Genomic DNA, 23,139 nt, shown 5'->3' on the forward strand with positions numbered 1-23,139 from the left:
TTTGAGAGTATATGTATAATTACAAATTTTATGTAGCAAGTACCTTATGCAAGTACTTTAACTAAAAAGCTAGTAACAAAACTGTAAGAGTTTACAAATGGAAGGACACGGTTATCTGAGAAACTCTCTAACAATCATACAATGTCTAACCTGGACTCTATTAGTCTTCTGTACTACTCCTAATCAGGAACATTCCACTGGGAGAGTGACCTGCTGCAGGTGGCAAAGAACCGTGAGGTGAGCCAGTGCAAGAATGCAGGCTCAGCAGCGCGTACTCGGCCACACGGTTCCAGCTTCAGCTTTCTGCAAGGCATCCCTGGGAGGCAACTGCGCCAGGTGGCTGAGTCACAGGCACCAGTGGGGAAGGCATTCAGGGAGCTCCCACATCCCACCTTCTCCTCCATCTGTCCTCCTGAGCATGCAGGAGGCTCCACATCCCAGATTCTCCTCCATCAGTACTTCAGGGAATGTAGAGAGTCAACACAGAGACAGAAGTCTGTTTCTCTCTCAATGCTTTTCAAATAAAAATACATGCTGCCATCGGGGTCTGCATTGGCAGACAAAAGCAGTCTAGAGCCGAAGCACAGCACACAGCAAGCTCCCTCCCAGGAGGCCGGCAGCTTTCTGTCTCTTCCTCCCTGCCTCCCTCCTGCCTCCCTCTGTCCTATTTGCTTTAAAGCACAGAGGAACAGAGAGGAGAGTCAGCAAACTTTCTTGCATCTGTTGCCTCACTTCCCCGAATGCCACCACCAGGGCCAGCTAGTGGCTGGGCCAGGACAAGCCCGGGAACCAACAGCTTCCTCCAGATCTCCCACAAGGGCACAAGGGCCACAGTGCCACAGGGGCACAGTGGCACAAGCCCCTGAACCATCCTCTGCTACTCTCCCAGGTTGATCGGCAGGGAGCTGGACCGCAAGGGAAGCAGCCAGGATTTGAAACAGCACCCATACAGCCCATCTGCCTGGCAGGCTGAGGCTTGACCCACTGGGACAACACCCTGCGCCACTACGCACCACCCGACTCTAGCCCCTGACAGTTCCTTCAGCAGCTCCTTCACTAAGACCGGAGAAGGTTCCTGCCTGCCTGGTTTGCACAACATATGCCGTTGCGTGCTGTGAGAGCGGCCGGTACAGATGAGGAATCCAGGCATGTTGCTACTCTACCTGTCCTGGTGAGAAGGAACTCTGTGGAGAACAGACGTCAGCTGTTGGGGTGTCCTGTGGCAGGTGGCACATCAGCGGCGGCCGATGGTGCACAGCCGACCTGCAGGAGAGAGAGTCTTGAGGCCAGGATGATCCCTGGAGGAGGGTGAAGCACTCGCTGGTGAACGAGAGGGCAGCAGCATCTGGCTATAGGCTGTGGGGCCAAATTCCTGCCTCAAAAGCACATGACAGCGATGCCTGAGCCCTCAAGTGCTAGCTAGGGGTAGAAAGGGCAGCTTTGCGCACCCTCTCCTGTGCAGGGAGCACAGGCCCTGAAAGCCCTCTGTTGTGCAGGCCTTGGTAGCTCCCCAGCCACCGTCCTACCTGCTGGGCAGCAGGACTGCATGTTCCAGGGTGCTCTCAGAGCAGCTAGGACCTGGGACCTCCTATTCCAGATGGCTGGTGACCTCTGGTGCCTACTTACCCATCCACCTGCTCCTGGCTTAGGAGCCCCATGCCCAGACACCACCCACCTAGGCAGAGGAAGGCCGAGTGGAGTCGGCCTTCTGAAACTCCACCCCACACATGTAAAAGTACATGAAGCCCTCTTCGCAGCCCATCCATCGGGAAGCTGCTCTGTTACGGCCGGCTGCTCCAGGAACGTGGGGCACGACAAGGGTCTGAGAGATTGAGGCACCAATTGGAGACCAGTGATGGTGGAAGTCTCTCTGAGGCCTACCTTTCTCGCCTTCTCCCTTGACCTTTCAGCTACTGCTTGTTTACTCTTTACCTTACACCCTCATGAGCGCATATTGGCTACAGCTGAGACCAGGTGCTTCTAGCCCCAAGCCCACTCACTGTAGTGCTCGGCTTAACGAGTGCTAGTCAACTCCTTAGCCCACAACACTGCTCCACTTGCTAAAGAACGCACGGGCCTGCATCTCACGGTGCTCTGCGAGGAAGGGTGGGGGTGGTGGTAAGGTTTCTGGTACCTCATCTGCCAAAGTTCAACGCTAGTCGGCTGCTGTGTAACTCCGGCTCCCAGAGGGCCAGTGGGGACGCTGACGTGGGACCCTGTCTCCTAGGATTCTCTCGGTGCCGTGACGTAGTAGTACCTTGCTGTTAAAGGCACCCTGCCACTTCCTATCACAGAGACCCAGGCTGATACAAGGGCCCAAGTGCCCTCCTCCCCTACCGGGCCTTGGTATGTGTGTCGTTTGGCCTTGGACCCCTGATCTTCCTACGATTCGCGTCCGGGAACACTGTTCGGGACCCCCACCTGATGCTAGGATGCCTTGGCTTGGGCTGTCTAGAGCTCAGAAAGCCTGAGCCCAGCAGAGGTAGAAAGGGCGGCTACGTGCGCCCTCCAGTGGACACCAGCACTCACTGCAGGATGCTCAGCTAGGCTCTCCTGCCCCAAAAAGGGAAGCAGCGCAGCCACACAGACTTTCTCTCTCATGGACACGCTTTTGAGAGGCTGCACAGGAGTCCCGTGATGGAAGCTCCAGGCACGCCCTCGGGGTCTGCATTGGCAGACAAAAGCAGTCTAGAGCCGAAAAACAGCACACAGCAAGCTCCCTCCCAGGAGGCCGGCAGCTTTCTGTCTCTTCCTCCCTGCCTCCCTCCTGCCTCCCTCTGTCCTATTTGCTTTAAAGCACAGAGGAACAGAGAGGAGAGTCAGCAAACTTTCTTGCATCTGTTGCCTCACTTCCCCGAATGCCACCACCAGGGCCAGCTAGTGGCTGGGCCAGGACAAGCCCGGGAACCAACAGCTTCCTCCAGATCTCCCACAAGGGCACAAGGGCCACAGTGCCACAGGGGCACAGTGGCACAAGCCCCTGAACCATCCTCTGCTACTCTCCCAGGTTGATCGGCAGGGAGCTGGACCGCAAGGGAAGCAGCCAGGATTTGAAACAGCACCCATACAGCCCATCTGCCTGGCAGGCTGAGGCTTGACCCACTGGGACAACACCCTGCGCCACTCCACACCACCCGACTCTAGCCCCTGACAGTTCCTTCAGCAGCTCCTTCACTAAGACCGGAGAAGGTTCCTGCCTGCCTGGTTTGCACAACATATGCCGTTGCGTGCTGTGAGAGCGGCCGGTACAGATGAGGAATCCAGGCATGTTGCTACTCTACCTGTCCTGGTGAGAAGGAACTCTGTGGAGAACAGACGTCAGCTGTTGGGGTGTCCTGTGGCAGGTGGCACATCAGCGGCGGCCGATGGTGCACAGCCGACCTGCAGGAGAGAGAGTCTTGAGTCCAGGATGATCCCTGGAGGAGGGTGAAGCACTCCCTGGTGAATGAGAGGGCAGCAGCATCTGGCTGGAGGCTGTGGGGCCAAATTCCTGCCTCAAAAGCACACAACAGGGATGCCTGAGCCCTGGAGTGTCCTAGGAGCCCCTGACAAAGGGAAAGGGGTCCTCATGAGACCATACCAAGCGATGGCATGGGAGGCTACGCTGGACACCCATGCCACCAAGGTTGTGGCAAGAGGAGGCTTGTGGGCCCTCATGGACACACACATACACATACACACACAGGCCCTGTAGGAGAGAAAGACAGTGGGCAGGCAGGCAGGAGGGCAGGGACAGACTCCAGCACCTGGGAAAGGGGGTCATGAGCACTGACACACGAAGAGCAAGCAAGCAAGCAAGCAGGCCATTGTGGGGAGGCCACAGCCATCCACGTGGGCTTGAGCTGTCGAGCGACCAGGTAGGAAAGTGTCTTGTGAAAAGGGATGAGGAGCCACCAGAGAGAGCGCCAGAGAAGGCCTGGAGCCTGAAGACACCCACGAGGAAGGGCAGGGCTTCTGCCAAAAAGCAGGAGAATAACAGACCTGTTGCCAGAGCCCAGCACTAAGCAAGTGAGCAGGAAAGCCGTGTCTATCAGGACAACTTGAGATCAAGCACTGAGCGGGCAGGGGTAGGCAGGACAGCTGCGGAGGGCCTCCAGGAGGGGCTGGGGTGCACGGCCAAGGCACGGGCAAGCGGGTAAGGGGTAACGAGTGTGTGAGTAGAGGGCAGGGATACGGGGGAGCACCTCCCCAGAGAGCCTCTCCAAAAGAAGGGTTCAGGACAGAGTGCAGGAAGGGCTGCGGGGAAACAGTCCAGGGGTCCAGCCTGTGCTGCCGGGAGCACAGGCCCTGAAAGCGCTCCCTCGTCCAGGCCCAGGTGGTTCCCCGGCCACCGTCATACCTGCTCATGACTTCTGCCACCTACAGTACAAGTTCCCAAGTGTGCCCCAAAAGCCTGGCCATTGGGCCCGGTGCGGTGGCGCAGTGGTTAAGGTCCTCGTCTTGCACGCCCGGAATCCCAATTGGGTGCTGGTACTACTCCCAGCAGCCCCGCTTCCCATCCAGCTCCCTGCCTGTGGCCCGGGAAAGCAGTCGGGGATGGTCCAAGGCTCTGGGACCCTGCACCCACATGGGAGAAAGATAGAGCGAGAGAGGGTGAGAAAGAGATGGAAAGGGAGAGAGAGAGGCAGAGAGAGTTAGAGACACACAAAGAGAGAGAGAGCCAGAGTGAGAGAGAGAGGGAGAGAAAGAGAGAGACTGGGAGAGACAGAGAGAGAAATAGAGAGTTAGAGAAGCAGAGAGAATGAGAGGGTCAGTGAGAGACAAAGAGGCAGAGAAAGGGAGAGTGAGAGGCAGAAAGAGGGAGACAGATTGGGGGTAAGAGATCGGGGATTGAGAGGGAGAGAGATGGAGGGAGAGTTAGGGTGAGAGTGAGAGCGGCAGAGAGAGTAACAGATGGAGAGAGGGAGTGAGAGAGAGACAGAGAGGCAGAGGCAGGGAGAGAGAGAGGCAGAGTGATGCAGACAGATTGGGAGTAAGAGATCGGGGATTGAGAGGGAGAGAGATGGAGTGAGACTGAGGGTGAGAGAGAGAGACACAGAGAGAGAAACAGATGGAGAGAGGCAGGGAGAGAGAGACAGAGAGGCAGAGGCAGGGAGAGAGAGACTCAGAGAGAGACTGAGTGGCAGAGACAGGGGGAGAGAGAGGCAGAGAGAGGGAGAGAAAGAGAGAGACTGGCAGAGACAGAGAGAGGAATGGAGGGAGTAGAGAGAGGAAGAGAGAATTAGAGGGTCAGAGAGAGAAAGAAATATAGGGAGACAGTGAGAGAGGGAGAGAGTGGGAGAGAGACGGAGTGAAAAAGACAGAGGGGGAGAGAGAGATGAAGAGAAAGAGAGATAAAGTGCGAGACAGAGAGGGAAAGTGAGATAGAAGAAGAGAGCAGAAAAGAGACAGACAGAGGGAGAGATTGAGCAAGACAGAGAGACAGAGGGAGAGAGAGAGGGGGAAGTAGGGAGAAAGAGAGTGAAAGAAAGAGAGAGAGAGTGTGAGATAGAGAGAGGGAGAGAGAAAGTTGCAGAGAGCGGGAGAGATAGAGAGAGGGAAAGGGAGAGAAAGAGGCAGAGTGAGGGAGAGGGAGAGAGAGAGAGGGAAAGATAGAGCGAGTGTGAGAAAGAGAGGGAAAGGGAGAGAGAGAGGCAGAGAGAGGGAGAAACACAGAGAGAAAGAGAGAGACAAAGGAAGAGAGAGAAGGAGAGAGAGACAGGGAGAGAGAGGGAAAGTGATGGAGAGAGAGGGAGAGAGAGAGAGAGAGAGAGAAAGAGGGAGAGAAATAGAGGGAGAGAGAGAAAAGGAGAAAGAGGGAGCGACAAAGAGAGGGTGAAGTAGAGAGAGAGGCAGAGAAAGGGAGAGAGACAGAGACAGGGAGACGGAGAGACAGAGAGGGAAAGTGAGAGAGGCAGAGAGAGGGAAAGACAGAGTGGTGCAGAGAAAGAGTAACAGGCAGAGAGAGGGAGATAGAGAAGGCTTAGAGAGAGAGAGGAAGAGAACAAGTGAGAGAGAAACAGAGAGGCACAGATAGGGAGAGAGAGAGAGAGAGACAAATTGAGAGAAGTTGAAAGGGAGACAGAGAGAGGGAGAGAGAGACAGAAGTGCAGAGACAAGGAGAGATAGAGGTAGAGAGAAGGAGACAAAGGGAGACACAGAGAGAGGGAGAAAGTGACAGGAAAGAGGGAGAGAAAGAGAGGGTGAGAGAGAAAGAGAGAGACAGTCACAGACAGTGAGAGAGATGGGGAGAGGGGAGAGAGACAGAATGGCAGAGACACGGAAAGAGAGAGACAGAGAGAGGAAACGAGAGGGAGAAAGTGAGAGCGAGAGACAGAGAAAGAGAGATGGAGAGAAAGAGTGAGAAAGAGGGAGGAAGAGAAATAGACAAGGAGAGACAGAGAGAGGGAAAGAGAGTGAGAGAGAGGGAGAGAGAGAGGGGGAGACAGAGACAGTCAGAGGGAGAGAGAGAGAAAGTGGGAGAGGGATAGAGGGAGAGAGAGAGAGAGACGGAGAAGGAGGGAGAGAAAGGGAGAGACAGAGAGAGAGACGGAGGACAGAGAGAGAAACAGAGAGGCAGAGACAGGGAGAAGGAGACAGAGAGGAAATAGAGAGAGGCAGAGAGAGTGATCAAGAGAGAGAGAGAGAGAAAGATAGAGAAGGAAAGAAAGAGCGAGAGAAGAAGAGAGAGAGGGGGAGAGAGAGAGGTGCAGAGAGAGGGAGAGACAGAGAGTGAGAGGGAAAGGGCGATAGAGGCAGAGTGAGGGAGAGAGAGGCTTAGAGACAAAGGGAGAGAGAGAGAGGATGAGAGGTAGAGAGAAAGGCAGAGAAATGGAGATAGATGGAGAGAGAGACAGAGAAGCAGAGAGAGAGAGAAACAGAGAGATAGATTGTGGGAGAGCGAGGGTGAGAAAGAGAAGCAAAGGAAGCGCGAGAGAGGCAGAGAGAGTGAGAGACAAACAGAGAGAGAGGGAGAGAAAGAGAGAGACAGAGTAAGGGAAAGAGAGTGAGAGATAGGGAGAGAGAGAGGGAGAGACAGTCAGAGGGAGTTAGATAGAAAGATAGAGAAGGAAAGAAAGAAAGTGCGAGAGAGGGTGAGAGAGAGAGGGGGCGAGAGATTTGCAGAGAGAGGGAGACACAGAGAGTGAGAGGGAAAGGGAGAGAGAGAGAGACAGAGAGGGAAAGAGTGAGGCAGAGAGAGGGAGCAATAGAGAGAGAGAAAGATAGAGCGAGAGCTGGAGAGAGGGAGAGAGGAGCGAGAGTGGGAGATAAAGAGCGAGGCAGAGAGAGAGATGCAGAGATAGGGAGAGAAAGAGAGAGAAACGGAAATGGAGAGAGAGGAAGAGAGAGAGGGAGAACGAGGGAGGGAAAGTGAGGGTGAGAGAGAGATGCAGAGAGAGAGAGAGTGAGAGAGAGACAAAGAGGCAGAGACAGGGAGAGAGAGAGGCAGAAAAAGGGAGAGAGATTGGGCGTAAGAGAGCGGGGATTGAAGGGAGAGAGATGGGGTGAGAGTGAGGGTGAGAGAGAGAGAGGCAGAGAGAGAAACAGAGGGAGAGAGAGACTTAGAGAGAGAGACAGAGAGGCAGAGGCAGGGAGAGAGAGACTCATAGAGAAAGACTGAGTGGCAGAGACAGTGAGAGAGAGAGAGGCAGAGAGAGGGAGAGAAAGAGAGAGACAGAAAGAGAGAGGGGGAAAAGAGGGAGAGAGAGGGAGAGAAAGAGAGTGAGAGAGAGACAGAGGGAAAGAGAAAGAAATAGGGAGAGGGATAGAGGCACAGAGAGAGAGAGGGAGAAGGAGAGAGAGGCACAGAGATGGAGAGAGAGACAGAGCGGGTAAAAGAGAGAGGCAGAGAGAGAGATGCAGTGATAGGGAGAGAAAGAGATAGAGAGGGAAATGGAGAGAGAGGCAGAGAGAGGAAGAGAGAGGTAGAGATAAAGTATTAGAGAGACAGAGTAAGAGAAAGAGTGATAGAGAAACAGAGAGGCAGAAAGAGGGAGAGAGAAAGTGAGAGAAGTAGAGAGAGAGACAGAGAGAGGGAGAGAGAGACAGAAATGCAGAGACAAGGAGAGATAGAGGTAGAGAGAGGGACAGACGGAGAGAGAGAAGGAGAGAAGGAGGGAGAGTGAGAGAGTGAGAGAGAGAGAGAGGAAGAGAAAGTGAGAGAAAGAGACAGGGAGAGAAAAAGTGGGAGAGAGAGGGAGTGAAAGAGAGAGACAGGCAAAGAGAGAAAGATAGAGAGAGATTGAGAGATGGAAAGAGAGGGAGACAGAGTGTGACAGAGGGTGAGAGAGAGCCAGAGAGAGAGGCAGAGGAAGAGAGAGAGGTAGTGAGAAAGAGATAGAAAGAGAGGGACTGAGAGAGGGAAATTGAGGGAGAGAGAGACGGAAAGAGAAAGACAGTTGAAGAGAGACAGAGATGGAGAGAAAGAGAGAGACAGGGAGAAAAAGAAAGAGAAAAAATGAATGTGAGAGAGGGAGAGAGAGACAGAGGGAGAGAGAGACAGAAGAGAGAGATAGGGAGAGAGAGATAGGGAGGGAGAGAGAAAGAGCTTGAGAGAGCGAGAGGGAAAGAGTGTGAGAGAAAGGGAGAGATAGACAAAGTGACAGAGAGGGAAAGTAGGGAGAGAGAGAGAGCGAGAGGGAAAGAAGAGGAAGCAGAGAGAGGGAGAGTGTGAGTAAGAGACAGAGAGGCAGAGACAGGGAAGGAGAGAGGCAGTGAGAGGGAGACAGAGAGGCAGAGACAGGTGGAGACAGAGACAGAGAGAGTGACAGAAAGAGAGAGACTGGCAGAGAGAGGGAGAAAGAGAGAGGGAGAGAGAGAGCGGGGGAGAGAAAGAGAGGGATAGATTTGGAGAGAAAGAGAGACACGGCAGAAACAGAGAGAGGAGGGAGAGAGGAAAAGAGAGAGTCAAAATTTGAGACATAGATAGAGGGAGAGAGTGAGAGAGGGAAAGTGTGGGAGAGAGACAGAAAGAAAAAACAGAGGGAGAGACAGTGATGAAGAGAAGAGAGACAAAGTGAGACACAGAGAGAGGGAAACAGAGAGACAGAAGGAGAGAGAGAGACAGAGTGAGAAATTGAGCAAGAGAGAAAGACAGAGGGACATACAGAGAGGGAGAGACAGAGAGAGAGAAAAAGGGAGAGAGAGGGCAGAGTGAGGGAGAGAGACAAACAGAAAGGGAGAGACAGAGAGAGAAGTTGAGAGAGAGTGGCAGAGTGAGGGAGTGACAGAGAGAGGGAGAGAGAGACAGAAATGCAGAGACAAGGAGAGATAGAGGTAGAGAGAGGGACAGACGGAGAGAGAGAAGGAGAGGAGGGAGAGTGAGAGAGTGAGAGAGAGAGAGAGGGAGAGAAAGTGAGAGAAAGAGAGAGGGAGAGAAAAAGAGGGAGTGAGAGGGAGTGAAAGAGAGAGACAGGCAAAGAGAGAGAAATAGAGAGAGATTGAGAGATGGAAAGAGAGGGAGACAGAGTGTGACAGAGGGCGAGATAGACAGCCAGAGAGAGAGGCAGAGGAAGAGAGAGAGGTAGTGTGAGAGTGAGATTGAAAGAGAGAGTGAAAGATCGAAAGTGAGGGATAGAGAGATAGACAGAGTGAGAGAGAGGGCGGCAGAGAGAGAGAAAGAGAGCAAGAGAGAGAGGGAAAGAGAGGAAGAGAAAGTGAGGGAGAGAGAGATAGACAAAGTGTCAGAGCGAAGGGAAGAGAGAGAGAGAGGAAAAGAGAGAGAAGCAGAGTCGGAGAGAGTGAGTGAGAGACAGAGATGCAGAGACAGGGAAAGAGAGAGGCAGAGAGAGAGATATTGAGCAAGAGAGAGAAAGACAGAGGGAGAAAAAGAGAGAGAGGGAGAGAGAGGGAGGTAGAGAGAAAGAGAGGGAATGATAGAATGAGAGAGGGGTGAGAGAGAGAGGGGAGAGAGAGAGAGGCAGAGAGAGGTAGAGACAGAGAGAGAGAGGGAAAGGAAAAGAGAGACGCAGAGTGAGGGAGAGAGACAGAAAGAGAGGGGCAGAAAGAGGGTGAGAGAGAGGAAGAGAGTAGAGGGAGAGAGAGACAGAGACGCAGAAAAAGGGAGAGAGAGAGGCAGAGAGAGGGAGACAGAGTGGGGGTCAGATAGGGGGGATAGAGAGGGAGAAATAGGGAGGGAGAGTGAGGGTGAGAGAGAGAGAGGCAGAGAGAGAGAGTGAGAGAGAGACAGAGAGTCAGAGACAGGGAGAGAGAGACGGAGTGGCAGAGACAGGGAGAGAGAGAGTCAGAGAGAGGGAGAGAAATAGAGACACTTGCAGAGACAGGCAGAATGAGAGAGAGAGAGAGAGAGGAGGAGAGAGAGTCAGACGGTGAGAGAGAGATAGAAATAGAGTGAGAGAGGGAAACAGTGGGAGAGAGACGGAATGAAAAAGACAGAGGGAAAGAAAGAGCGTGAGAGGGTGAGAGAGAGAGATGCAGAGAGAGGGAGAGAAAGAGAGAGAGAGGGAAAGGGAGAGAGGGAGGCAGAGTGAAGGAGAGTAACAGAGAGAGAGGGAGAGAGAGAGAGAAAAAGTGAGAGAGAGTGGCAGAGTGAGGCAGTGACAGAGAGAGACAGGGAGAGAGAGACAGAGGTGCAGAGAGAGTGAGAGACACAGAGAGATATTGTGAGAGAGACAGGGTGAAAGACGGGGAGTGACAGGGGATAGAGAGAGTTAGAGAGAGAGACAGAGAGGCAAAGACTGGCCGAGAGAGAGGTAGAGAGATTGAGACAGAGAGTGAGGGAGAGAGAGGGGGAGAGAGAGAGGGAAAGAAAGAGCAAGAGAGGGTGAGAAAGAGAGGGAAAGGGAGAGAGAGGCAGAGAAGGAGAGACACACAGAGAAAGAGAGGCAGAGGGAGAGAGAGAGGAGGAGAAACAGAGAGACAGGGAGAGACAGAGAGAGGGAAAGAGATGGAGAGAGAGGGAGAGAGAGAGGGAGAGAGAGAGGAAGAGAGAGACAGAGGGAGAGAGAGAAAGAGGGAAAGGAAAAGAGGGAGAGAGAGAAAGAGAGGGAGAAGGAGACAGCGAGGCAAAGAAAGGGAGAGAGAGACAGAGAGGCACAGACAGGGAGAGAGAGAAACATAGTGGGAAAGAGAGAGAGGCAGAGAGTTGGAACGAGAGAGAGAGAGGGAAAAAAGAGTGAGAGAGGGTGAGACAGAGAGGTGGAGAGAGACAGTTGCAGAGCAAGCGAGTGACAGAGAGAGAGAGGGAAAGGGAGAGAGAGAGGGAGAGAGAGAGAGGGAAAGAAAGAGCAAGAGAGGGTGAGACAGAGAGAGGGGGAGAGAAACAGTTGCAGAGCGAGGGAGTGACAGAAAAAGAGGGAAAGCGAGGGAGAGAGGGAGACAAAAAAAGAGGGAGAAGAGGGAGGAAAGAGGGAGATAAAGAGAGGGTGTGAGAGAGAGAGGCAGAGAAGGAGAGACACACACAGAGAAAGAGAGGCAGAGGGAGAGAGAGAGGGTCAAAAACAGAGAGACAGAGAGAGGGAAAGAGATATATATAGAGAGAGAGAGATGGAGAGAGAGAGGGAGAGAGAGAAAGTCAGAGCGAGAGAGAGAAAGGAGAAAGGAAACGAGGGAGAGAGAGAAAGAGAGGGAGAAGGAGACAGAGAGGCAAAGAAAGGGAGAGAGAGACAGAGAGGCACAGACAGGGAGAGAGAGAGACATAGTGGGAAAGAGAGAGAGAGACAGAGAGTTGGAACGAGAGAGAGAGAGAGGGAAAGAAAGAGCGAGAGAGGGTGAGACAGAGAGAGGTGGAGAGAGACAGTTGCAGAGCGAGGGAGTGACAGATAGAGAGGGAAAGGGAGAGAGAGAGGGAGACAAAAAGAGAGGGAGAAAGAGGGAGGAAAGAGGGAGAGAAAGAGAGGGTGAGAGAGGGAGAGAAAGAGAGAGACAGGCGGAGACAGAGAGAGAGATGGAGAGAGAGGGAGAGAGACAGAAAGGCAGAGACAAGGAGAGATAGAGGCAGAGAGAGGGAGAGACAGAGAGGGTGAAGGAGAGAGAAAGTGAGAGAGAGAGGGAGAGAGAGACAGAGAAGCAGAGACACGGAAAGAGAGAGGCAGAGAGAGGAAACGAGAGGGAGAGAGTGAAAGAAAGCGAGAGCGAGAGAAAGAGAGATGGAGACAAAGACAGAGGGAGAAAAAGAGAGGGAGAGAGAGGGAGAGCAATAGAGAGACAGGCATAGACAGAGAGAGAGGGAGAGAGATGGAAAGAGAGGGATAGAGAGGGAGACACAGAGAGACAGTGGGCGAGAGAGAGTGCGAGAGAGAGAGGCAGAGGGAGAGAGCGAGGTAGTGTGAGAGAGAGATAGAAAGAGAGGGAGAGAGTGAGAGAGGAAAAGTGAGGGAGAAAGAGATGGAGAGAAAAAGACAGTGGGAGAGACAGAGATGTAGAGAAAGAGAGAGACAGGGAGAGAAAGAAAGAGGTAAAATGAGGGGGAGAAGGGAGAGAGAGAGAGAGGGAGAGAGAGAAAGAGGGAGAGGGAGTCAGAGAAGGAGAAAGAGAGCCAGAGAGCGAGAGGGAAAGAAAGTGTGAGAAAGTGAGGGAGAGAGATAGACAAAGTGACAGAGAGAGGAAAGTGTGGGAGAGCGAGAGAGATGGAAAGAGAGAGAAGCCGAGAGATGGAGAGAGTGAGTGAGAGACAGAGAGGCAGAGAGAGGGAGACCGAGTGGGGGACAGAGAGTGGAGAGAGAGGGAGACCGAGTGGGGGACAGAGAGTGGAGAGAGAGAGGGAGAGTGATGGAGGGAGAGTGAGGGTGAAAAAGAGAGAGAGGCAGAGAGAGAGACAGAGGGAGAGAGTGAGTGAGAGACAGAGAGGCAGAGACAGTGAGAGAGAGGCAGAGTGATTAAGACAAAGTGGGGGACAGAGAGGGGGGTTTGAGAGGTAGAGAGTGGGAGGGAGAGTGAGGGTGAGAGAGAGAGAGGCAGAGAGTGAGAGACAGAGAGGCAGAGACAGGGAGAAAGAGAGGCAGAGAGAGGGAGAGAAAAAGAGAGACTGGCAGAGAGAGGGAGAAAGAGAGAGAGGAAGAGAGAGTGGGGGAGAAAAAGAGAAGGATAGATTGGGAGAGAAAGTGAGACACTGGCAGAGACAAACAGAAGGAGGGAGAGAAAGAGAGAGGAAGAGAGAGAGAGGCAGAGAGAGGGAGGGAGAGACAGAGAGGGAGAGAGAGAGAGTCAGGGAAAGTATGAGAGGCAGAGAGAGGGAGAAAGAGTGATGTAGAGAGAGGGAGAGAAAGAGAGAGAGAGGCAGAGAAACGGAGAGAGAGAAAGGGAGAGAGAAGGCTTAGAGAGACAGAGGAAGAGAACGAGTGAGAAAGAAACAGAGAGACAGAAACAGGGAAGGAGAGAGGCAGTGAGAGGGAGACAGAGAGGCAGAGACAGGTGGAGACAGAGACAGAGAGAGTGACAGAAAGAGAGAGACTGGCAGAGAGAGGGAGAAAGAGAGAGGGAGAGAGAGAGCGGGGGAGAGAAAGAGAGGGATAGATTTGGAGAGAAAGAGAGACACCGGCAGAAACAGAGAGAGGGAGGGAGAGAGGAAAAGAGAGAGTCAAAATTTGAGACATAGATAGAGGGAGAGAGTGAGAGAGGGAAAGTGTGGGAGAGAGACAGAATGAAAAAAACAGAGGGAGAGACAGTGATGAAGAGAAGCGAGATAAAGTGAGACACAGAGAGAGGGAAACAGAGAGACAGAAGGAGAGAGAGAGAGAGACAGAGTGAGAAAATGAGCAAGAGAGATAGACAGAGGGACATACAGAGAGGGAGAGACAGAGAGAGAGAAAAAGGGAGAGAGAGGGCAGAGTGAGGGAGAGAGACAAACAGAAAGGGAGAGACAGAGAGAGAAGTTGAGAGAGAGTGGCAGAGTGAGGGAGTGACAGAGAGAGAGGGAGAGAGAGACAGAAATGCAGAGACAAGGAGAGATAGAAGTAGAGAGAGGGACAGACGGAGAGAGAGAAGGAGAGAAGGAGGGAGAGTGAGAGAGTGAGAGAGAGAGAGAGAGAGAGGGAGAAAAAGTGAGAGAAAGAGAGAGGGAGAGAAAAAGAGGGAGTGAGAGGGAGTGAAAGAGAAAGACAGGCAAAGAGAGAGAAATAGAGAGAGATTGAGAGATGGAAAGAGAGGGAGACAGAGTGTGACAGAGGGCGAGATAGACAGCCAGAGAGAGAGGCAGAGGAAAAGAGAGAGGTAGTGAGAGAGAGATAGAAAGAGAGGGACTGAGAGAGGGAAAGTGAGGGAGAGAGAGATGGAAAGAGATAGACAGTTGAAGAGAGACAGAGATGGAGAGAAAGAGAGAGACAGGGAGAGAAAGAAAGAGAAAAAATGAATGTGAGAGAGGGAGAGAGAGACAGAGGGAGAGAGAGACAGAAGAGAGATAGGGAGAGAGAGATAGTGAGGGAGAGATAAAGAGCGTGAGAGAGCGAGAGGGAAAGAAAGTGAGAGAAAGGGAGAGAGAGATAGACAAAGTGACAGAGAGAGGGAAAGTAGGGAGAGAGAGAGAGCGAGAGGGAAAGAGGAGGAAGCAGAGAGAGGGAGAGAGTAAGTAAGAGACAGAGAGGCAGAGACAGGGAAGGAGAGAGGCAGTGAGAGGGAGACAGAGAGGGGGGATTGAGAGGGAGAGAGAGGGAGGGAGAGTGAGGGTGAGACAGAGAGAGGAAGAGAGAGAAAGAGTGAGAGAAAGACAGAGAGGCAGAGACACGTGGAGACAGAGACAGAGAGAGGGACAGAAAGAGAGAGAGAGGCAGAGAGAGGGAGAAAGAGAGAGGGAGAGAGAGAGCGGGGGAGAGAAAGAGAGGGATAGATTTGGAGAGAAAGAGAGACACCGGCAGAAACAGAGAGAGGGAGGGAGAGAGGAAAAGAGAGAGTCAAAATTTGAGACATAGATAGAGGGAGAGAGTGAGAGAGGGAAAGTGTGGGAGAGAGACAGAAAGAAAAAAACAGAGGGAGAGACAGTGATGAAGAGAAGAGAGACAAAGTGAGACACAGAGAGAGGGAAAGAGAGAGACAGAAGGAGAGAGAGAGAGAGACAGAGTGAGAAAATGAGCAAGAGAGATAGACAGAGGGACATACAGAGAGGGAGAGACAGAGAGAGAAAAAGGGAGAGAGAGGGCAGAGTGAGGGAGAGAGACAAACAGAAAGGGAGAGACAGTGAGAGAAGTTGAGAGAGAGTGGCAGAGTGAGGGAGTGACAGAGAGAGAGGGAGAGAGAGACAGAAATGCAGAGAGATTGAGAGACACAGAGATAGATATTGTGAGAAAGAGAGGGCTAGAGACGGAAAGTGACAGAGGAATAGAAAGAGAGTTAGAGACGGAGAGGCAGAGACAGGGAGAGAGAGAGACAGAGAGGAAAAGAGAAAGAGGCAGAGAGAGGGAGCAAGAGAGAGAGAGAAAGATAGAGAGGGAAAGATAGAGTGAGAAATGGTAAGAAAGTGAGAAACAGAGAGACAGAGATGCAGCGATAGGAAGAGAAAGAGAGAGAGAGGGAAATGCAGAGAGAGAGGCAGAAAGAGGGATAGAGAGCGGGAGAGAGAAAGGTTAGAGAGAGAGGAAGAGAAAGAGTGAGAAAAAACAGAGAGGCAAAGACAGGGAGAGAGAGAAAGAAAGTGAGAGAAGTAGAGAGACAGACAGAGAGAGAGAGAGAGAGAGACAAAGAGGTAGAGAGAGGGAGAGAGATAGAGAGTGAGGGAGACAGAGAGAGATGGGTAAAGGGAGAGAAAGAGATGGTGAGAGAAGGAGAGAAGAGAGAGTTAGGCGGAGACAGAGAGAGAGATGGATAGAGATGGAGAGAGACAGAAAGGCAGAGACAGAGACAGAGGCACAGTGAGAGAGACAGAGAGAGAGGGAGAAGGAGAGAGAGAGTGAGAGAGGGAGGGAGAGAGAGACAGAGAGGCAGAGACACGGAAAGAGAGAGGCAGATGCAGGACACGAGAGGGAGAGAGCGAGAGACAGAGAATGAGAGAGGGAGAGAAAGAGAGAGAGAAAAAGAGGGAGAGAGAGGGAGAGAAATAGAGAGACCGGCGTAGACTCAGAGAGGGAGAGAGATGGAGAGAGAGGGATAGAGAGTGAGGCAGAGAGAGACAGAGGGCGAGACAGAGAGAGAGAGAGAGAGGCAGAGGAAGAGAGAGAGGTAGTGTGAGAGTGAGATTGAAAGAGAGAGTGAAAGATTGAAAGTGAGGAAGAGAGAGATAGACAGAGGGAGAGAGAGGGCGGCAGAGAGAGAAAGAGAGCAAGAGAGAGAGAGGGAAAGAGAGGGAGAGAAAGTGAGGGAGAGAGAGATAGACAAAGTGTCAGAGCGAGGGGAAGAGAGAGAGAGAGGAAAAGAGAGAGAAGCAGAGTGGGAGAGAGTGAGTGAGAGACAGAGATGCAGAGTCAGGAAGAGAGAGAGGCAGAGAGAGAGATATTGAGCAAGAGAGAGAAAGACAGAGGGAGAAAGAGAGAGAGGGAGAGAGAAGGAGGTAGAGAGAAAGAGAGGGAATGATAGAATGAGAGAGGGGTGAGAGAGAGAGAGGGGAGAGAGAGGGGGGCAGAGAGAGGGAGAGACAGAAAGAGAGAAAGAAAGGGAAAGAGACGCAGAGTGAGGGAGAGAGACAGAAAGAGAGGGAGAGAAAGAGGGTGAGAGAGAGAGAGGATGAGAGTAGAGGGAGAGAGAGACAGAGATGCAGAAAGATGGAGAGAGAGAGGCAGAGAGGGGGGTCAGATAGGGGGGATAGAGAGGGAGAAATAGGGAGGGAGAGTGAGGGTGAGAGAGAGAGATGCAGAGAGAGAGTGAGAGAGACAGAAAGTCAGAGACAGGGAGAGAGAGATGGAGTGGCAGAGACAGGGAGAGAGAGAGTCAGAGAGAGAGAGAAATAGAGACACTTGCAGAGACAAACATAATGAGGCAGAGAGAGAGAGAGAGGAAGAGAGAGAGTCAGACGGTGAGAGAGAGATAGAAATAGAGTGAGAGAGGGAAACAGTGGGAGAGAGACGGAATGAAAAAGACAGAGGGAAAGAAAGAGCGAGAGAGGGTGAGAGAGAGAGAGGTGCAGAGAGAGGGAGAGAAAGAGAGAGAGAGGGAAAGGGAGAGAGAGAGAGGCAGAGTGAGAGAGAGAGTCAGAGAGAGAGGGAGAGAGATAGAGAAAAGTTGAGAGAGAGTGGCAGAGTGAGGCAGTGACAGAAAGAGACAGGGAGTGAGAGATTGAGGTGCAGAGAGAGTGAGAGACACAGATAGAGATTGTGAGAGAGACAGCGTGAAAGACGGGGAGTGACATGGGATAGAGAGAGTTAGAGAGAGACAGAGATGCAAAGACTGGCAGAAAGAGAGGTAGAGAGATTGAGACAGAGAGTGAGGGAGAGAGAGGGGGAGAAAGAGAGGGAAAGAAAGAGCAAGAGAGGGTGAGAAAGAGAGGGAAAGGGAGAGACGGAGGCAGAGAAGGAGAGACACACACAGAGAAGGAGAGGCAGAGGGAGAGAGAGGTAGTGAGAGAGAGATAGAAAGAGAGGGACTGAGAGAGGGAAAGTGAGGGAGAGAGAGACGGAAAGAGAAAGACAGTTGAAGAGAGACAGAGATGGAGAGAAAGAGAGAGACAGGGAGAGAAAGAAAGAGAAAAAATGAATGTGAGAGAGGGAGAGAGAGACAGAGGGAGAGAGAGACAGAAGAGAGAGATAGGGAGAGAGAGATAGTGAGGGAGAGAGAAAGAGCTTGAGAGAGCGAGAGGGAAAGAAAGTGAGAGAAAGGGAGAGAGAGATAGACAAAGTGACAGAGAGAGGGAAAGTAGGGAGAGAGAGAGAGCGAGAGGGAAAGAGGAGGAAGCAGAGAGAGGGAGAGAGTAAGTAAGAGACAGAGAGGCAGAGACAGGGAAGGAGAGAGGCAGTGAGAGGGAGACAGAGAGGGGGGATTGAGAGGGAGAGAGAGGGAGGGAGAGTGAGGGTGAGACAGAGAGAGGAAGAGAGAGAAAGAGTGAGAGAAAGACAGAGAGGCAGAGACAGGTGGAGACCTATGAGCAGACAGCCTGCCGGGGTCGGGGCCCTTTCCTCTTCCTCATCTTGGTGTGCACAATAAAGACTACCGCAGAAGACTTCACTCGCGTCTGCCTCTTATTGCAGGACAATAGGAGTCGTGGGCGCGACAACAGGGGCTTTTTTTCTGATCATTACATCATAAGGCTGCTGTTTCTTTCAGTTCCTTGTCACAATTTTCCTTGAGTTTGCTTTTCTCAGACCTTTGGAGCCTCCCTCAAGAACTCAGGGACTTTATAGCTCCTCACTATTTACCTTGATTCCTCCTGAGATGCCTATTTCAGGGCCACTGCTGTACTTTGAATCCTGAGTCCCAATTGAACTCAATCATTTACCAAGAGAAGTCCTGTTCAGCTATTCTCAGCAAGCAAGATACAGAAGGCAAAGAAGCAAGTTAAATTTCTCTATCCTAAATTTTCCTTTTCAGTACCTTAGCAAGGAGCTGGTTGGAACAGGGCTGGAGTTCCTAGACACCATCTGACATGGGGGTGACCTAACCCCCACCTTCTAGATGTTAAAAGCTGCGTTTTTGTTTAAAATCTCTCTCCTAAAAAAAAGCTCCACAAAAGAAAAAGTTTCATTTTCTCTTTTTAAAATAAGGGTCTCTAATGTGAAATAGAGAATAAATATTTGAAGCATTATTTTGTCTTATCTGAAATTTTTACAAAATTTAGTTTTCAGGAATCAGTTACCCAGGAAAATTACCCTAACCCGTACCCTAATCCTAACCCATACCCGAAACACTAACCCTAACCCCTAACCCTAACACCTAACCCTAACCCTAGCACTCTAACACCTAACCCTAGCACTCTAACACCTAACCCTAGCACCCTAGCCCTGAACCCTAGAACCCTAGCACCCTTGCACCCTAACCACCAGCACTAATTCCGAAAACAAAGTTACCTGATAAAACACATAGCTTAACCCTAATCCCTAAAGACCAAACACCAGTTCAGGACCCTAGAGCCCACTTACCTTCTCCGCTGCTCAGATCTTCATCCAATTGCACCAGGGAGTGAGCCAAGGTGGGGACTTGATCTTCTGGACTTCTTTGCAGGCACAATGACTTCATGCTGATGTGGCAACACCACTGGGCGTACCAAGCCCAAACACACACAAAACCCCGTAAACCCTCACGCCATTTTGTGCCCACATTCAGCAGAGCCACCCCCAATTACAGAGGACTGGGGCCTACAGCAACGCCCTCATTTTGGGATGGGGTTTGCACAACACCCATCAGACTCATATGGTAATAGCCACAGGATTTTCTCATGGTCTTTAAAAATCATGACCACTGAGGAAAGAGCCCTGCAAACAGTTATCACTATCTGGTCAAAACATGGTGTCAGAAAGAGCAACCTGCCATGAAGGTTAACCATGAGGCCTGAGTCAGTCACAGCACACATGAAAACATCCTGGGAAATGATGACTAAGTGGACCAGTGCCAGAAAAGTCCGACTCGAGCGCCATCTCGTGGCCGCCAGGACACATGCAGGACAAAAAAAATATACACAAAGCCCTCTGAGTAGCCCATTGGGGAGCTATTAACTCCAGCTCGCAGAGGGCACTGTGGGGACGCTGGTGTGGGACTCTACCTCCCAAGGTTCTTTCAGTGCCCTGAACTCATACCTTGCTGTTAAAGGCACCCTGACACTTCCTAGCACAGAGGCCCGGGCTGATACAAGGCAACAAGTGTCCTCCTCCCAATCCTGTGCCTTGATATGCGGGCCGTTCAGCCTTGGACCCTGGTTTTTTAACAACACGTGTCCAGGAGCACTGTCCGGGACCCACACCTGACGCTGGGGTGGCTAGGGGCTGGGCTGTCTAGAGCTCAGAAAACCTGAGCCCAGCAGGGGTAGAAAGCTCAGCTACGTGCGCCCTCCAGTGGACACCAGCATTCACTGCAGGACGCTCATCTAGGCTCTCCTGCCCCAAAAAGGGAAGCAGCGCAGCCACACAGGCACACTCTTTTCAGAGCTTGCACAACAGTCCCATCATGGAAGCACTACGCATGCCCTAGGGGTTTGCATTGGCAGACAAAAGCAGTCTAGAGCCAAAGCACAGCACACAGCACACAGCACAAGGCACAATCGCTACCAGGAGGCCAGCAGCTTTCTGTCTCTTCCTTCCTCCCTTCCTCCTGCCTCTCTCTGTCCTATTTGCTTTGAAGCACAGAGCAACAGAGAAGAAGAGACACCAAACTTTTTGCATCCGCTGCCTCAATTCCCCGAATGCCACCACCAGAGCCAGCTGTGGCTGGGCCAGGACAAGCCTGGGAACCAGCAGCTTCCTCCAGATCTCCCACAGGAGCACAGGGGCACAAGCCCCTGCACCATCCTCTGCTGCTCTCCCAGGAGTACCGGCAGGGAGCTGGACCACAGGGGAAGCAGCCTGGCTTTAAAATAGCACCCATACAGACCATCCGCCTGGGAGGCTGAGGCTTGACCCACTGGGACAACACCCCACAGCACCACCCCACAGCACCCGACTCCACCCCTTGATGGTTTCTTCAGCAGCTCCTTCACCAGACTGGTGAGGGTGCCTGTCCCCCTGGCTTGCACAACTTATGCCGTTGCGTGCTGTGAGAGCAGCCGGTACAAATGAGGGATCCAGGCATGTTGCTACTCTACCTGTCCTGGTGAGAAGGAACTCTGTGGAGAACACACATCCGCCGTTGGGTGTCTTGTGGCAGGTGGCACAACAGCGGCGGCCGATGGTCCATGGCTGGCCTGCAGGAGAGAGAGTCTTGAGTCCAGGATGGCCCTGGTGGAGGGTGAAGCGTTCCCTGGTGAACGAGAGGGCAGCAGCATCTGGCTGGAGGCTGTGGGGCCAAATTCCTGCCTCAAAAGCACACGACAGGGATGCCTAAGCCCTCGAGTTTTCCTCGGAGCCCCTGACAAAGGGAAAGGGGTCCTCATGAGCCCATGCCCAGAGATGGCATGGGAGGCCACGCTGGACACCCATGCCACCGAGGTTGTGGCAAGAGGAGGCTTGTGGGCCCTCATGGACACACACACACACATACACACGCAGGCCCTGTAGGAGAGAAAGACAGTGGGCAGGCAGGCAGGAGGGCAGGGACAGACTCCAGCACCTGGGAAAGGGGGTCATGAGCACTGACACACGAAGAGCAAGCAAGCAGGCCATTGTGGGGAGGCCGCAGCCATCCACGTGGGCTTGAGCTGTCGAGCGACCAGGTAGGAAAGTGTCTTGTGAAAAGGGATGAGGAGCCACCAGAGAGCGCCGGAGAAGGCCTGGAGCCTGAAGACACCCACGAGGAAGGGCAGGGCTTCTGCCGAAAAGCAGGAGGATAACAGACCTGTTGCCAGAGCCCAGCACTAAGCAAGTGAGCAGGAAAGCCGTGTCTATCAGGACAACTTGAGATCAAGCACTGAGCGGGCAGGGGTAGGCAGGACAGCTGTGGAGGGCCTCCAGGAGGGGCTGGGGTGCACGGCCAAGGCATGGGCAAGTGGGCAAGGGGTAACGAGTGTTTGAGTAGAGGGCAGGGATACGGGGGAGCACCTCCCCAAAGAGCCTCTCCAAAAGAAGGGTTCAGGGCAGAGTGCAGGAAGGGCAGCGGGGAAACAGTCCAGGGGTCCAGGCCTGTGCTGCCGGGAGCACAGGCCCTGAAAGCGCTCCCTCGTCCAGGCCCCGGCCACCGTCATACCTGCTCATGACTTCTGCCACCTGCAGTGCAAGTTCCCAAGTGTGCCCCAAAAGCCTGACCATCGGGCCCGGTGCGGTGGCGTAGTGGTTCAGGTCCTCGTCTTGCACACCTGGGATCCCATCTGGGCGCCAGTACTACTCCCAGCAGCCCCGCTTCCCATCCAGCTCCCTGCCTGTGGCCCTGGAAAGCAGTTGAGGATGGTCCAAGGCTCTGGGACCCTGCACCCACATGGGAGACCCGGAAGAGGCTCCTGGCTTCGGATTGGCTCAGCTCCAGCTGTGGCGGCCGCCTGGGGTGTGAATCATCGGACGGAAGATCTTCCTCTCTGCCTCTCCTCCTCTCTGTATATCCGCCTTTCCAATAAAAAGAAAAGCCTGACCATCTCCTTCCACTGCAACACGAACACAGCACTGCATGCCTGCTCGGTTGAGCTCGGCTGGGCTCAGCTGTGCTCGATTGTGCTCGGCGGAGGGGACGGTGGGGAGGGTACGGGGAGGGGGGGGAGAACGGTGCTGGGAAGATAGACGTCTCAGAATGCACCTCGAGAGACAAGGGGATGGTGTCTATTGTCCCAGAACGCCCGTTCGAAGGCTACCTAGTGGAACATCTTTTCTCAAAATGCCTCACCACTCCAGCGGCAAGAGTATTTAAGTGGCCCAACGTGGGACTACAACTCCCAGAGGGCCCATGGGCACGCAGACTGACGTGGGACTGCAACTCCCACAGAGCCCTGAGCACGCACACTGACGTGGGACTGCAGCTCCCAGAGTTCTTTGGGTGTCCTGACGGAGTATCTTGCTGGTGAAGGCACCCTGACACTTTTACCACAAAGGCCCAGGCTCATGCTAGGCACCAGGCATCCTACACCCCCTCCTGGGCCTTGATATGCGGGCCGTTCGGCCTTGGACCCCTGGTCTTTTAACGACACGTGTCCGGGAGCACCGTCCGGGACCCCCAACTGACGCTGGGGTGCCTAGGGGCTGGGCTGTCTAGCACTCAGAAGGCCGAAGCCCACCTAGGATACAAAGGGCAGCTTTGCGCGCCCTCTCGTGATCAATAGCACTCACTGCAGGACGCTCCTCCAGGCCTCTCCTGCCAGATCAAGGGAAGCTGACCCAGCCCAGAGAGGCATTCTCTCTCAAGACCCTCTTGACAGAGGTTGCACAGGAGTTCCATGACAGAAGCCTTACGCACGCCCTCGGGATTTGCATTCGCACGGAAAAAAGCAGTCTAGAGCCACAGCACAAGGCACAGCACAGCAGAGCAAAGCACAGGACGCAGCACACTCCCTCCCAGGAGCCCAGCAGCTTTCTGTCTCTTCCTGCCTGCCTACCTGCCAGCCTCCCCCTGTCCTATTTGCTTTGAAGCACACAGCAACAAGGCAGGGAGAGGCAGCAATCTTTCTTGCATCTGCTGGCTCACTTCCCCAGGGACCACCACCAGAGCCAGCAGTGGCTGGGCCAGGACAAGCCTGGGAATCAGGAGCTTCCTCCAGATCTCCCACAGGAGCACAGG

General features: G+C 53.0%; 1 protein-coding gene across 1 annotated transcript in view; it reads right to left on the reverse strand.

Annotated features, from left to right (window-relative positions):
* Positions 1-23,139, reverse strand: part of LOC121159224 (structural maintenance of chromosomes protein 5-like) — a 75,597-nt gene that overhangs the window by 47,812 nt on the left and 4,646 nt on the right.

This window comes from Ochotona curzoniae, unplaced genomic scaffold (assembly GCF_017591425.1).
Source record: "Ochotona curzoniae isolate NIBS_2020 unplaced genomic scaffold, NIBS_Ocur_1.0 contig_4105, whole genome shotgun sequence".
NCBI classification, from domain to species: Eukaryota; Metazoa; Chordata; class Mammalia; order Lagomorpha; family Ochotonidae; genus Ochotona; species Ochotona curzoniae.